Source organism: Rutilus rutilus (genome assembly GCF_951802725.1).
Source record: "Rutilus rutilus genome assembly, chromosome: 1".
In the NCBI taxonomy this organism is placed as follows: domain Eukaryota; kingdom Metazoa; phylum Chordata; class Actinopteri; order Cypriniformes; family Leuciscidae; genus Rutilus; species Rutilus rutilus.
This window is the reverse complement of record NC_140209.1, coordinates 4,426,983-4,443,545: the sequence shown is the minus strand read 5'-3', so window position 1 is coordinate 4,443,545 and position 16,563 is coordinate 4,426,983. Positions and strand designations below refer to the sequence as shown.

Sequence of the window (16,563 nt, the reverse complement as noted above, 5' to 3'; positions counted from 1 at the left end):
TATCAGCGATTTCAGGCCCAAACATAAATGTTCACATTCATCTAATCTTACCTAACGATCCGCTAGCTGCCCGTCAAAAAAACGCGTCTCTGTAGGCAGCCTAGGCTCTGAGATCTGCACACAAAAACAGTTGTCTTCACCCAGTTTAGCCAAACACTCAAAACCCAAACAAATAGTGTTCCAACCAATCACCGACAGGGGTGGGTGTTGTGAGGTTTTGCGCTCGTGCACGGCTGCCTATGACGGCTGCACGCGAAAATCAGCTAGCGGATCTGTTTAGGAGACTTTGACTGTCTGGATCACGTTTTAATTAGATGAGTGAACCCCTCTGGGTGCCTGTCAGAGCACAGTTTAATATAAGGATGAGGAGACAGTTGAGCAGGTTTAGATGATGTATTAATATAAGATCAATCCACAGAGGTACAGGTATGTCACAGGTAGGTATTACAAGCAGTAGAGGAATTAGTCTGGAAAACAAGAAACACCATAAAACGATAGTGAATAACAAGGTTAAGCTGGGTATATACAATATTAAACATCCAAAGGCAGCCAAAGCATACTAAATCCTCATTAGTGACATTTATCCATAGAATATACAATTCAATAAAGGAAAATAAGGCATCACATTATGAATTATAAACCATAAGCAACCATTTAAGATGATAAACATCACTCCATACAGTATACGAATAAGAGAGCACGTCAGATTTACATCACTCATCTGGTATAAACAGCTCCAAATCTTGAATTATCATTCCAAAGGAATGATAAATTTCCATCAAAACCAAAAAACAGTGATATACATATCAATAAAGAAGAATAATCACATATAGAACAGCGTCACTAATCTAAACTAAGAGACACAATAACTGAGGGCATGTCTGGACATGCGTGCGTGAGGCAGTTATACACAACTAAACATTTCGATCTCTATATACTCTATAAACTCAAACATAAGACAAACATGCTTACTTGTAGGTCAATGACTAACACCTCAAGGTAACTTAAGCAGCAAATATCACAGGTAACAATGTCCCCTCAGCGATCGGCGCAACATAACTGTTCAGCAGGCAACAGCTACTTCACTCACGAGAGCGCTCAGTCCGAGAATGATTTTCGGTGTCAGAATAAAAGTCCTCTCTTAAAGGAGCCTTTACAACAGGATCGTTAGGTAAGATTAGATGAATGTGAACATTTATGTTTGGGCCTGAAATCGCTGATACTACCTTTAATACGACGCGCTTTCTTTAAATAAAAATTGCAATGCATAACCCATTGAGATCGCACTGTCAGATAGTTTGAGAATATTCACACATAACGTATACAAATAAAACATATCAGAGTTTTAAAATAAATTTTTAAAAGAGAACAATTCATCACGGTTGTTTAAGCTAACGATCATTAAGCTGTGTCGTCAGCAAGTCGTTTCCCATCATGCTTTTGATCAGCGCAGTCGGTGGAGAGCAACTGTGCTCGACTGCAGAATTCGACACATCCGCCTTGCGCTCTCGAGAGTTTTTTGACATATGTTAGCATGACATCAGAGCAAGGCGGACCCAAGGGGGCAATCATTCGGAATAAACTGAAGTTTCCCCGGGCGCTGTCATTGATTAGCAGACCATCACCTGCTGTTAGCATTCCATTGACTCCCATTCATTTTGGCGTCACTTTGACAGCGAATAACTTTACATCTGAGGCTTTAAAGACTCCATTTGTCCATTATTTATTTCTAAAGAAACATGAAAATGTATAAAAGTCTCCATTACCTTGTATCTTACGCTATGGCCCCGTAGAAGCAGTTTTTGTAAAAGTAGGCTAACGATTGATTCATAACCACGCGACTCTCTGTCGCACAGTAGAGAGATTACCATATGGACAGGAGGAGAAGCTCGCGGGTAATCAATCGGGGGGACGTGTCAAGAAGAGACCGTCATTCATGCCTTCAAAAAGTTCACTTTTGAAAACGTACTCGGTTACTAACGTAACCTCTGTTCTCTCTAGAGAGGGAACGAGTATTGCGTAAGCTAGCTTACGCTGCGGGAAAGTCTCCTTTCACGAGATACTGAAGCCAAAAATTATCCTAATTTTTTAAACTTTGTCAACGCAGTGCGGCAGCCTGCAGACCTAGGGCAAGCGAGTCGCGTGCCCATTGGCTGCTCTGCGGCAACTGCAGCAGCCTATGGCTGAGCCTTGCGCGTGACGTCACGTCCAATGAGCGCGCTTGGCGCGCTTAGTGCGTCACAGCCCGTCATTAGGGGTGTGGCTTAGAGTATATAAGCAAGGAACAGAGGCTGCTTCGCTGGTTTCTGTCGCATGAAGCGAAAATGAGCTCGTGGCGAGAGCACGGCGGGTTACGCAATACTCGTTCCCTCTCTAGAGAGAACAGAGGTTACGTTAGTAACCGAGTACGTTCTCTTACGAGAGGTTCTCTCGTATTGCGTAAGCTAGCTTACGCTGCGGGAACACCTTTGTCAACGCCGTGCGCGCGCCCAGCATCCTGAATGAATCCCGTGGGAAGCCCAGGGAACGCGAAACGGAGCTGGGCGGCCAGATACCACAGTACACAAGCACATAATATGGGGCAGGGAGCGGCACAGCCGGTCCAACTAACACTTCCATACAGTGTAGCTCAACCAGTAGAGCTAAATCAGCAGCGTAGCCCGCGCACAGACAGTGGGCTGGCTTACGCGAGACTTAGACTGATAGCACTTTGGCCTGCAAAGCGGGAACATCCAGGTTGTAAAACCTAACAAATGTGGAGGGGGAGGCCCAGCCCGCCGCTGCACAAATGTCATGAATGGGAATCCCACTGGACCACGCCCACGATGAGGCCATGCCTCTGGTGGAGTGTGCCCGAATGCCCAAGGGGCACTGCAGGTTTTTAGATGCGTAAGCAGCTGCGATAGCATCGACTATCCATCTGGACAGAGTGTGCTTCGAGGCGGCGAGACCCTTGGTGCGCCCACCAAACGAAACAAAAAGCTGCTCTGAACGCCTGAAGGCGGCGGAGCGCGAAATATAGCTTCTCAGCGCCCTAACTGGGCAGAGGAGGTGACTATCTGCCTCGCAGCCAGTAATCGGCAGGGCTGAAAGGGAAATGACCTGCGCTCTGAAGGGAGTGCCCAAAATTTTTGGGACGTACCCATGCCTCGGTCTGAGAATAACTTTAGAGTCATTAGGTCCGAACTCGAGGCACGCAGCGTTAGTGGATAACGCGTGAAGGTCTCCCACACGTTTTACTGAAGACAGAGCTATCAGAAAAACGGTTTTGAGCGTGAGGTATTTCATATCCACAGTTTCTAAGGGTTCAAAGGGATGTGCTTTCAGTGCGTCTAAGACCAGTGAAAGATCCCACATAGGAACCGAAGGGGGTCGCGGGGGGTTCATCCTCCTCGCTCCTCTAAGGAAGCGGATGACCAACTCGTTCCTTCCTAATGCGCGGCCCGGCTCTGACACAGAGAGCGCTGAAATGGCCGCGACATAGACTTTGAGCGTGGAGGGGGATCTGCCCGCGTCCAGTAGCTCTTGAAGGAAACACAATACTTGTGAGACCCCACATGTCTGTGGATTGAGCCCTTTGGTAGTGCACCATTTGTTAAACACAGACCATTTAGACGTGTAGAGCCGCCTCGTGGAGGGGGCTCTAGATTGTATGATCGTGTTCATCACCCCTTCTGGTAGATCAGCATGTAGTTGTTGAGGCTCCACGCATGCAGAGACCAGTGCTCTGGGTGGGGATGCCAAATCGAGCCGCGGGCTTGAGAGAGAAGGTCTCTCCGCACCGGAATCGGCCAGGGGGCTGAGTCTGCCAATTGTATGAGTTCCGGGAACCAAGCTTGGTTCTCCCAGAACGGGGCTATGAGGAGCACTGTGTGGCGCGCTTTCCTGACTCTCTCGATGACCTGAGGCAGCAGAGAGACTGGCGGAAACGCATATAGCGGGCCGCTGGGCCAAGACTGGGCCAGCGCGTCCTCGCTCTTTGAAAAGAACGCTGGGCAGTGTGCGTTGTCTATTGACGCAAAGAGGTCGACTTTCGCTCTGCCAAAGCGGCGCCACAGCGACTGGACTGTTTGAGGGTGTAGAGACCACTCCCCAGGGGGAACGTTGTCCCTGGACAGTCTGTCGGGGCCCTCGTTCAGATGGCCAGGCACATGCGATGCTCTCAGAGAGCGCAGAGAGTGCTGAGCCCATACGAGGAGGCGTTCCGTCAGGGCGCAGAGTTGCTTTGATCTGACACCGCCCTGGCGGTTCACATAGGCCACTACTGAAGTGTTGTCCGTGCGGACTAGAACATGGTGACCACGGAGGAAAGGGAGGAAGTGCATGAGCGCTTTCTCGACCGCGAGCATCTCTAGACAGTTTATGTGTAGGAGATTCTCCTGGTCTGACCAGTGGCCAAAGACCGGTCTGCCTTCGAAGAGCGCTCCCCAACCTAGGTTGGACGCGTCTGTAGAGACAACTTTCCGGTGTGAGACCACTCCCATATTCACTCCCGTGTGATACCATTCGGCTGCTAGCCAGGGCTGCAGGGCTGAGACACAGACCTGAGTCACTCTGATTAGCGAGCCGCCGGTCGCCCAGGCTCGATGGGATACGCGCGTTCTCAGCCAGCGTTGAAGCGGGCGCATGCGCAGTAAACCCAACTGAAGCACTGCTGCAGCTGAGGCCATATGCCCCAGAATGCGCTGAAATGCCTTCAGGGGAACCCGGTTGCCTTCTTTGAAGGATGCAGCGAGGCGCTGGATGCGGCGCGCGCGCTGCTCCGTCAATCTGGCCGTCATCGCCACCGAGTCCAGTTCTATTCCGAGAAAGGAAATCGACTGCCGGGGCGAGAGCGAGCTCTTGTCCAGTTGACCGCTAGACCCAAAACCTCCAGGTGGTCGAGTAGCGCTGTTCTGTGAGACACAAGTTCTGTCTCTGACTGCGCTAGAACGAGCCAATCGTCCAAGTAGTTCAGAATTCGCATTCCCTGACTCCTCAGGGGAGCGAGAGCCGTGTCCATGCATTTCGTAAATGTACGGGGTGCTAAAGACAGGCCGAACGGCAGGACTGTGTATTGATAAGCTCGACCGTCGAAGGCGAATCTCAAAAATGGCCTGTGACGGGGAGTTATCTGGATCTGGAAATAAGCGTCCTTCAGATCGAGAGAGATAAACCAGTCTCCTGGGCGAATTTGCGCGAGGATCTGTCTGGTTGTAATCATCCTGAACGGCCGTCTCATGAGGGCTTTGTTCAGATGTCTCAGATCTAAAATAGGTCTTAATGCTCCGTCCTTCTTGGGAACGAGGAAGTAACGGCTGTAAAAGCCTGACTCGCTCAGAGAAGGATGCACCTGTTCTATGGCCCCTTTTCGCAGCAGCTTTGTTATCTCTGCTTGAAGCAGATGTGCTGTTTCCAAACTCACTTTCGTTTCCGTCTGCGCTAGAAAGCGCGGAGGGCGACGAGCAAATTGGAGCGAATAACCGTGTCTTATGGTGTTGAGCACCCATTCTGACGCGCCCTGAATAGCCTCCCATGCTTTTGCATGCATAGCTAGGGGTCGAATGGTCTCTGGGTTCAGATCGCCGCGTTGCGCGGGATGGGGAACCTGTATCAGAGAAGACGGGGCGGCGCGCGCGCCGCCGATGCTCGGACACGAGGGCAGAAGAACAGGGCTGGCCGACTGTGCAGAATTTAGTAGCTCGATCTTGGACGATGGAGCGTGAACTGCTGTAAAACAACCCAGGCGCGAGGGCGGCGTGGGGATTATGGTGTCTGAAAGTGGGCGCGCGTGCTCGTGAGCTGGCGCGGGATATGCACTTATGACACGGCCAGTGTTTGGGGGCTTTATGAGGTTTGCAACCTGTCTGGCAGAGCGGGCAGTGGGCAGGTGTGAGCACAGGGCTGTGGGCACATTTCCTACACTTGATGCTCGAGCGGAAAGTTTCCGCTTTAAGAGATAGCGCTCTGGACGCGTTGCCATGGGAACCTGGTCTGTGTGAGGCAGTGAGCACACGGGAGTGGGCACTTTTTCTACACTTAAAACCCCTGCGGCTTGAGCCGTAGCAATTTGAGGTAACTGAGTGACAGAGCGAGCAGCGAGTAGTTGTGAGCACGGAAGTGTGGGCACTTTTACTACATTTAGTGCTCGAGCGGTGTGAGGCCGCTTTATGAGAGAGCGCTCTGGGCGCGTTACCATGGGGATTGCACTTGTGTGAAGCAGTGAGCACATGGGTGTGGGCACATTTTCTACACTTAAAGCACTTATACTCTTTTTGAGATTTATCTGGGTCGCCGTGAAAACGGCGTTTGTGTGCAGGCGAGCGAGTGTAATTACTGGCTCGTTGGCTGCGGTGTGTGCTGCTGCAGTAGCCTGAACATAGGGGACTGACAGAGCTGTGCGTTTTGATGGCGGTCCGGCCGTAGCGGGACTCAACCATCTTTTCCTCCTTGCGGATGCTAGGAGGACTTCGCGGGCTCGGGCTTCAACGCGATCTTGGACCGCGGGCCCCGTGGGGGCGGCGGTCTGTGACGGCTGGTCGAGCGCGACCTGGGGCGATTGCCCTGGCGCCGCTGCGAAGCGTTGGGGGGCCTGGAAGAGCGCTGGTTAGAGCTGCGCACAGGAGGCTGAGTTTGAGGGCGGCCTGTGGCTGAGCTCGAACGGCGGGGCAGGAAGAGGTCCATCGCCTGCGACGCCTTCTGTACCTCAGAGAACCGATCCACAATTCCGCTGACCGCAGGGCCAAAGAGGCCGGTGGGCGAGAGTGGTGCGTTCAGAAACACAGCGCGCTCTGACTCACTCATGTCCGCGAGCGTCAACCATAGATGTCTGTCGATGACGGTGAGCGCGGCCATGGATCTGCCGATGGCTTGAGCAGCGGTCTTGGTAGCGCGCAGCGCGAGATCCGTAGCGCTGCGGAGATCGGTAAAGGCAGACTGATCCGAGCCCTTCTCGTCCAGTTCACGGAGGAGGTCGGCTTGAAGGATCTGAAGAATAGCCATTGAGTGCAGGGCGGAAGCAGCCTGGCCGGAGGCGGCGAAAGCGCGGCCGGCGAGAGCTGAGGTGGTCCTGCAGGCTTTAGACGGCAGGGCAGACTTTGAGCGCCATCTAGCAGACGGCGGGCAAAGGTGCGTTGCCACAGCATCCTCAACGGCGGGGATGCCGTTATAGCCGTTCTCGGCGGCTCCGTCCACCTGGGAGAGAGCCGAGGAGACTGGCGAGCGGAGTCTGGTGGAGAACGGAGCGTTCCAGGACTTAGAGAGCTCGGCGTGGAGCTCAGGCAGGAAGGGTGCTGACCTAGAGGCAGGCGCAGGGCGGCGGCTAGGCAGAAAAAACCCGTCAAGGCGATTGGGCTCCGGCTCCTTAGGTGGAGACCAATCCAGTCCCATTCTCTCGACCGCTAAAGTGAGGAGGCGGAGAAGCTCTGCGTCAACACTAGCGCGGGTTCGAGAAGACTCCATAGTAGAGGGGGCGGAGCGGTGAGAGCCCGACCACTCCTCGCTGTCAGACGCGAGCAGAGAGCAGCTGTCAGCGGCATCATCTGCATCATCCCCCAGGGCGACGGCAGTGCGGGCAGTGGCCGGCCGCTGCGCGTCGGAGAAGGGTGGGGGGGAAGGGGAGAGCGAGGCTCGCGGGAGAGGTTCCGGCGAGCGCTCAGCTGTAGCGTCCAGTTCCGGCGGCCTTTGAGAGCGACGTTTTTTCTTTCGTGGCCCGGAAGAAGCGGCCGGAGAAGATGGAGTGTCTTCGAATTTAGCGAGTCGAGCCCGTAGGGTCGACATCGGTAAATCTTCACACTGTTCGCAGCCGCCCTCGGAGAGAGCGCGAACAGCGTGGTCAAAACCCAGGCAGAGAGCGCACAGCACGTGGCGGTCTCCGTCGCTGAGCGAGGCTCTGCACGAGCCACAGGATGTGCGAGGCATTTGAAACAACGCCTCGCGCTCTTTTAGATGAAAGTGTGTCGCGGCGGACACACACACACACACAAAACAGAGCAGAAAAGGATATAAGGCCGGATGGCGCAGCAGGCAGGGAAGGCTGAAGGCGGCGAGCGGCCGGCGTCCTCAGGCTGAGATCCTCGGCGTGCTGGTCGCTGGATTCAACGGCGGCTTCCTCGGAGATCAGCGATGCGAAGAGCTTCGCTGAAGAGACAGAAATCAGCGAAGCAGCCTCTGTTCCTTGCTTATATACTCTAAGCCACACCCCTAATGACGGGCTGTGACGCACTAAGCGCGCCAAGCGCGCTCATTGGACGTGACGTCACGCGCAAGGCTCAGCCATAGGCTGCTGCAGTTGCCGCAGAGCAGCCAATGGGCACGCGACTCGCTTGCCCTAGGTCTGCAGGCTGCCGCACTGCGTTGACAAAGTTTAAAAAATTAGGATAATTTTTGGCTTCAGTATCTCGTGAAAGGAGACTTTCCCGCAGCGTAAGCTAGCTTACGCAATACGAGAGAACCTCTCGTAAGAGAACTTGATTACAGTCAGCAATGTGTAATGAGGACAGCAATGCTAGAGCCTTTATGTAAACGGGTCACGTGCCGTGTTTGTCCAGTCAATATTATTGACACCGCAAATAAGGACTTTAGCCCGGGATTTAGGAATGTGCAGTGTGAAACGGCAGCTTATGAATAACCAGGATTCCTCAGATGTTCCTCGGTTATGCGCAACAGAATGATAGTCACCCCTGCAATTGCTGAAAAATAAGCAATTTAACAAAAGTTAAGGGTCAAGAGCCCAACTAAAGCAAACGCTGATCACCATGATGGGGACCTCAAAGAAAACATTTTCAACCATCATCTAAACATCTGTTGACTCTCAATAAGAACTTCTGTAGACGTCTGATAGATATAGTCAATCTGTTTAGTACAGAGATGGGAAGTAACGAAGTACAAATACTTCGTTACAGTACTCAAGTAGATTTTTCAGATATTTTTACTTTACTTTACTATTTATTTTTATTATTACTTTTTACTTTTACTCCTTACATTTTAACTTGAATATCGGTACTTTCTACTCCTTACATTTAAAGGAGTCATAACCTAGTATTACATTGGATACCTACTGCTGTATTATAGTCTTTCAGGCCCTTCTAAAAAAGAAAAGTGGAAAAAAAATAAACACAGACCTACTTTTACCCTTATTTCTGAAGGCATTATTGTCTCGCGAGATCAATGCGATGTTTTGGCTGTCGTGGACGCTCATTTTAATAATGCAAATGAGGGGCGTGTTGATTGGTTGCAGGAAGGAGGGGGGTTGACACCGCAGGTAACTTCAGCATCATTACAAACTGACATCATGGCGCAAGTGGTGAATGAACCCGACTCGGCCGCGACCTACGGGATTCAACCCTACATGTTTGAGCCGGACTCTGAACCAGAGCTGGAAAGGGAAGATGTAGAGTTGTTGGATGCACGTCTACATCAAGATGTCTCTGAATGGTAAAGACAATCATTTTGACTGAGACATACATTAACATCGGTAACGAGCTAAAACGTTTGTTGCTATTTTCTCCCACATAGGTTTACCTTTTATTTAATGTCGATTACATTAACGGAGATGTAGTCTACTTATTTTATCAGCTTACAGTGGTTATTGAGATGAGACGTTTACTATCATCTGTTTTTGCCTTGTTTCACATTATTTAGACATTCAATATTTTTCTTCTTTAGACAGGTAACGTGTTGTTTTTCTTTATGTTTATTATTACTTGACTGTTTGTTTTATTTATCTATGTATCGTTATCTATTCTATAAAAAAATCAATACAATGATATGTTGTCATAGTTATATAATATACAATTCTATGAAAATATAGCTGTATCATTTTCTTGTCTGTTTATCACTGAGGGCAAACTTCATAATAACAATGTATCATATTTTAAACTATATTTATGTACTTTTCAGTGAGTCACAGTGTATTAGATGATTCACTAATGTCCAGTGAAGTGGCTCATTTGCTAAAATACCATCCTGACTCCTGACACTGTAGTGGACATTATGCATCAAAGTGTCAATGTCACAATCTCACTCTTGTCTACTCCTAGCAGTGTTTTTGTAATTTGACAGATATATCAAAATCATCTAGTCATTCGTTTGCATACAAGCATTGTAACCTACTTTTTTGTTCATATATGTAAACATTTTTTTGTTTTTTTTTGTTTATTTATATCACAGGTTTTAAGAAGGATGAATCAGATACAGACTCCTCCCATGTGTATGATTCAGCATCCTGGATTAGACCCAGTGTGTTTGAACATCTATTCTCTTCAAAATGCAAGAAACATTTATATGGACATCTGCCTATTGGAGGCAGTGAAAGGCAAGTTTTATTCAGCAACTGTAAACACTAATTGAATAAAGATTATTGGCATTGCCAACCTTATTCAACACAACAATAGGAAAACTAAGATGCTTGTTCAGTCTGATCATTGCGTGTACTCTAATAATTGCAACTTTACTGGTAATCTACAATTGTATTGGATGTAAATAGAATGTTATAGAACACAATAAAGTTCTTGCAATAAGTACAATTTGAAGAAACAAACACCTGCAATTTAAACGTTGCTTTATTTTTTTTAAAACATGCAAACTTAAATACATTTTTTTTTAAACATTGTACATCCTATTTACAGTGAATACAGGCACTTATCATATCGGTGCTTTGTGAGTTGGTGCTGGGGACATCTTGGACACAAGATCAGGGTGGTCATTCCTGCATGTGTGGTGCTGTGTATCCGCGTATCCGAGGATATACAGGCTTCAGGGTCCCGCTCGATTGAAGCGTGACACATAGCGGGCTACAACGTCATCCTTTGCTGGTGCTTCAAATTGAGAGCAGAGTGGGTCTGGCACAGGTATCTGCTTGAGCTGACTGACGAAAGGTTCTGGGTCAGGAAACACCACATCAAAAACCAGGTGCATCAGCTCATCCACATAGTCTGAAGGCAAGAACAGACATTCATTGGATTAATAAACAAAACAGCCCATTTTTAAATTGTCATCAACATTCACTTTTAATTTTTTTTTTTTTTTTAATACAGCATCACATGTATATGTAAATGTTATGTTCACAGATTAAGGTCAGATAGGTTTCAAAAGTCTGTTTATATGGTGTTGTACAAGTCCAAATAATTGTAATTATACATCTGCATTTTATATTGTAATTTATCACATTATTTTTATATATATATATATATATATATATATTGTCTATGTTTGATCAGTGTGCAATAATAAATAATTCATAAGTTAACTTACTGAATGTCGGCTCTTCTTTCAGTGGCTTTACTGTACATGTCCCTTTTCTTCCTTTTGGCCAGTAAAGTTTGAATGAAGGTTTCCCATCAGCCCGCCTTTGTGGACGGTCAGCGTTCTCATTATAGTGCATCGCAGACAGGTAGAGTCTTTGGAAAGAGCAATTCACAAATGTCGTCACTGTGTATTACGGATGTTGGGGCTCGATATTGAACATTTTCACAAACATTGAGACCCATTATTATTTACCTGCATAGCATTCCCAAGAATGGAAATGGCTCACTTTTTGGAACAAATCGAATGACCACTGAGTGAAAAGCCTCCAGCGATGACGTTTGGTGATGGGGGCTTAGCTTTGACACGTCTTTCAGGACTCTCTTGCTCGTAAACAGCTTCTCCAACTTATAATGAACTGGTGTTCCTAATAGTTTGATGAAAAAAAAATATTGGACAACAACTTTATGCAACTTTTTGATTGTGACCTACTTGATGAATATAAAACTATGGTTATAGGTTAAGCTGTGTTCATACTTAGAAACCAATACAGTATAACACCTACGTATAGTTTTTACAATTCAAAATTCACTCGTTTTTATTTTACAACACCACATTATGGAAAATTATGTGGTTTTTAATTTATTATTGTTGTTTGTAAAAACAGGACTCCACCAGAAGCTATTTTTAGCTTATAAGAAATGGGGATCACATACAAAATACATATATATTTTAAATATAATTGCTGCTTATAATAGAATGAAATATGATGAATTTAATTATCTTTTAGAATTATAGATATTCTATTGCATTTTAATCAGGTATCTGTTTTATCGAATTCATAAATTACAATATTTTGTAGGCCATTTGGATTTGTGTGTGACCAGAATAAAATTACCTGCTTTCAACCATTTCTCCTTGTCCGTCGACACACGTGGAGCATGACGACAGGCTGGGTACAGGGGGTCATCGTGGTTATGGATGTCCTGTAGGTGGTTTATCACAGACGACCACTTGGCGATCCTCTCTGGCCCAGAGGTCGATGAAGCCGCAATCCAGTAGATCTGGTTCTTTATCATCGGCAACCATTTTTTCACCTTTTCACAGTCCTTTGTTTTAGAAATAGCCGTCAATTTTTTGCCCATACCTACAAAAACATTGAAAATATAAAATTATTGCCAGGGCAATTAAACATAGGTCAACATTTGCCATAATGAATGAAATAAGTAAATGTCAAACACCGTTCTCAAAGTGCCAGACATCATAGTACTGAGTTATTTTGGCATCAGTGAGGAATTTCTGGATCTGGGGGTGCCGATCCGATACGATGCAGTCCAACTTAATTCCAGACTCTGTGATGACTGCAAGGCTCCTCTTCAAACCTTCCTTTTCCATGTTAACGCTGCCACCAACCTCGTTGCTCTATTACGAAATATGTATATGAGTGGATTACATTTAATACATTAAGGCTAATACGGCAAAGGCATCTCATAATTTATGTGATTTAGTCAGTTACCTGGACTAGCTGGATGTCGATGACTGTGTTTTTGTTCAAGTCCATCATGGTGTAGCTTCCAAACTTTGCACTATGTCCTGAACACATAATTGTATAAATGTTATTGATGAAAATAATGCAAAAAAAAGTGCATTAATCCACTATTTTCCTGTATTAAGATTTTCAAAAATGAAAACAATTGCCTGGTGAATCAGCCCTCATATCGCCACCAAGAATAGCACTCCCGTCTGTACTCAGCTGTTGCAAGACGGCTGCCTGATCATTCTTCCACTTGTAAAGCACAGCGGGCTCGATAAAGTTGCGGCAATGTCTTCGGAACTGTCTGTAGCTGTGCATCTGCAACTGCATGGCCTTGAAGACCTGTCATGAAAAAAAAAAAAATCACATTTAATGGGTATACATGTTGATAAACATATTTTATTAACATTGCATATGTAGGAGAAAATTGTGGTGAGTCTAAATCTTATACCAAGCAGTGTTGCTATTTGGGTTTTACATGAAAAGACAAAAATCCAGAAATGGTGGTGTATCACTTTAAACAAACTTCCTTTTGACAGGGCTGACTCAACTTTAGTCCACCAGGCAGACAATCCCACAGACTTTTGAAGTGTTGCTGCTATATAACAGTAAATACAAAATGATTTGGTCATGAGGAGACTACTGGAGAGCTTCGGAAAGACCAATTGAAACCAAATAAGGCGTGTTGCTGCTGTTAATAACCAAATATATACACTGTAAAACCTAAGACTGAAAGTTACTAAACTAAATGAGTACATTTAACTTATTTTTTTTTAAAAGTTAGTTTAACTTAATAAAATATGTGATATTAACTCAAAAACTGCAATGTATTAAGCAGAACTTAAACCGAATAAGTTATGAATAACCTATTTGTTATTTTAGCTTTTAAATTTTATTTTTCAAGAAATTACTTTTGTATAAGGAAATGAAATAAACACTTAAATAAATACATTTAACATTTTCTGCTTCATTTGAAGCCTACATTTAGGTCTCTCTACGGCGTTCTCCCTCACGCACCGGAAAACCCCGCGTATTTATTTCAATCTGCCCATCCCCCACAGCTCACACACACGAAGTAACTCGGAGTCGGAACAGAATGGCGGCCATGGAGAGATTTAACAGGTAAGCACGGCAAAATGCTTCGTCCTCTTTAGAGCACTTGTATACGTTTAACGTTGTATTGTCGTGACTCTACATCTTAAGAAGACCAACTAGCTAAAGTAACGTACTAACTACTGTAGTAAGACTAAGATATGCCATTTGTGTCACGTCACAGAAACGACAAGCCAACGCGACATTGCATTTAGCACTAACTTACTCAGAGATTTTTTTTAATCAGCGGCAGTAAGTTAGTTGTACTGTGAGTACACGACAGTTTTGTCACTGGAACAGTAATTTATGTGTGTGCGTTTTGTCACATTTTTACAGAGCGTGTCCCGCGCAAATTTGGATATTTATCAGTGAGGACGAAACTGACTGACTCCACTAGTGCTAACCGTCATTCACACGGCAAAAACTAAAGAAATAGGTAACGTTAATACAAGCTGACATACTCTTTTATTTATTATGTTGTGAGTAAACCACAGATTCGTAAGTGGAAAATTAAAAAAAAAAATTGTATTTTCTCATTTTAGCGTAAACAAACGTGTCCCGCGCAATTTTGGATATTGTGAGGAGAGTAGCAGCTAGCAGCTATAACGTTATCGTCCACCGACCGACATTTACCCGGCAAAAACTAAATAAAAAAGGTAATACAAGCTGACCTATTTCTTCATTTATAATGCTGTGAGTAAACGTACGTTTTTTCAGTGGAAGATTAATTAATTTCTGTGTGTTTTCTCACATTTTTGCTTAGACAAAAGTGTCCCGAGCCATTTTGGATCATTATCAGTGATTGAGACTACCATCCACCGCCCGTCATTCACATGGCAACAACTGCAGAAATAGGTAATACAAGCTGACTTATTCCTTTATTTATTATGCTGTGAGTAACGTAAACCAATTTTTTGACAGTGGAAAACTAATTAATATTTTGTGTTTTTTTCTCACATTTTGGCATAGACAAATGTGTCCCTTGGGCAATTTTGGATATCGGTGAGGAGACTATCAACCACCGACCGTAATTCATAAAAAAAAAAAAAAAAGAAGGTAATACAAGCTGACATATTTCCTCATTTATAATGATGAGTAAACTACAGTTTTGTCAGTGTAAGAGTAATTCATATTTTTGTGTTTTCTCACGTATTTGCATAGACAAACGTTTCCGTGCAATTTAGGGTCTATATTAGTGAGGAGACTGACTGACTATCCTCCACATCGACTGTCATTCACGTGGCAAAAATGAAAGAAAAAGGTACTACAAGCTGACCTATTCTATTTATTATGCTGTGAGTAAATGACATTTTTGTCAGTGGAAAATGTATTAATATTTTTTTTCTTTTTTTTTTCTTTTTCTTTTTTTTTTCACAGTTCAAAATATACAAACGTGTCCTGCGCATTTTTGGATCTATTTCAGTAAGAAGACTGACTGACTATCCTCCAGTGACTGTCATTCACATGGCAAAAGCTAAAGAAAAAGGTAATTTCCCAGGGAAAGCAAGAACTGAGAACTGATAAGAATGTAAAATGTGCACCTTGAAATGCAATGTAAGTCATTTTGGATAGAAGCGTCTGCCAAATGTGTAAATGTAATGTAATACAAGCTGAGATATAAAGGGTATGCACTGACATCACTTTCCTGCCGGAACACGCCCCCCTAGTCAGACTGAGTGGCTAAAGAGCTGCAGCGTGACTGGAGTTAACAGGGAAACTGAGAAAACAAAGGATTATCAGTTTAAATTAAATGTTGGACTGGATATAGTGTTCCTAACAACTTATCAAAGATCCAGTTATCCATGGATATTGACATGTAGTCAGGAATCCTGTTTTCTGACATTTTACAATTATTCAGAATATACGATGGTAAATATTTAACTGATGAGTTGTCAATACAATATATAACAATACAATATATATGGTATGATTTTACCCCTAAATTCAGCATAGTCTGACAGTCTGTAAAAATATAACCTTGGCTTTCTTGTCAAATCTAGTTGTACTGTCAATCTCAAAGCTCTTTTCCATTTTAGATGTGCTTTGTGTGTTTTTATAGTGAAAACAAATGCTGCCGCTCAGTCTTTTTGCCACTTAGCCGATGGTGACGTCAACGCATAACCTCTATTCTAGCATTTATGCTGTGAGTAAACCAGTTTTGTCAGTGGAAGATTAATGTTTTTTTTTTGTTTGTTTGTTTATTCACAGTTCGCCAGACAGAAGTCATGTGCAGTTTTGTATTTTGGACAGTGAGGAGACTGACTGACCATCTTTCACAACATTCATCACTGAGAACCTTTTGTAAAATAAATTATTTTTCAATAAATACTATTAATAACTGCATCCTTTTCTTTGACCATTTCTTTATACCAGGGTTCCTCAAACTCGTTCCTGGAGGGCTTCGGTCCTGGAGGGCCGCTGTCCTGCAGAGTTTAGCTCCAACACTGATCAAACACACCTGAGCAAGCTAATCAATGTCTTCAGGATCTCTAGAAACTCACAGCTAGGTGTGTTTGATCAGGGTTGGAGCTAAACTGTGCAGGACAGTGGCCCTTCAGGACCGAGTTTGAGGAACACTGCTTTATACCAATGTTTTTCCTTTGTCTTATAAAACTTTATTAATTTGAGTTTAATCAACTTAAATCATTTACCGCAATCGGTTTCCTAAAACCATTTGAGTAGCTATATAGTTGTTATGACTTGATTAGATTTAT

General features: G+C 44.9%; 1 long non-coding RNA gene across 3 annotated transcripts; it reads left to right on the top strand.

Moving 5' to 3' along the window:
• Positions 1-13,822: 13,822 nt before the first annotated feature.
• On the top strand, positions 13,823-16,184 carry LOC311286368. Of its 3 annotated transcripts, none has more exons than XR_014626544.1 (7): positions 13,823-13,879; positions 14,186-14,285; positions 14,392-14,505; positions 14,613-14,704; positions 14,819-15,110; positions 15,227-15,335; positions 16,058-16,184. It is a non-coding gene; the product is annotated as an uncharacterized lncRNA (long non-coding RNA). The 3 variants fall into 3 exon arrangements; XR_014626545.1 differs by lacking the exon at positions 13,823-13,879 and having other exon boundaries at positions 14,004-14,285; positions 14,819-14,905; positions 15,011-15,110; XR_014626546.1 differs by lacking the exon at positions 13,823-13,879 and having other exon boundaries at positions 14,004-14,285.
• Positions 16,185-16,563: the final 379 nt, after the last annotated feature.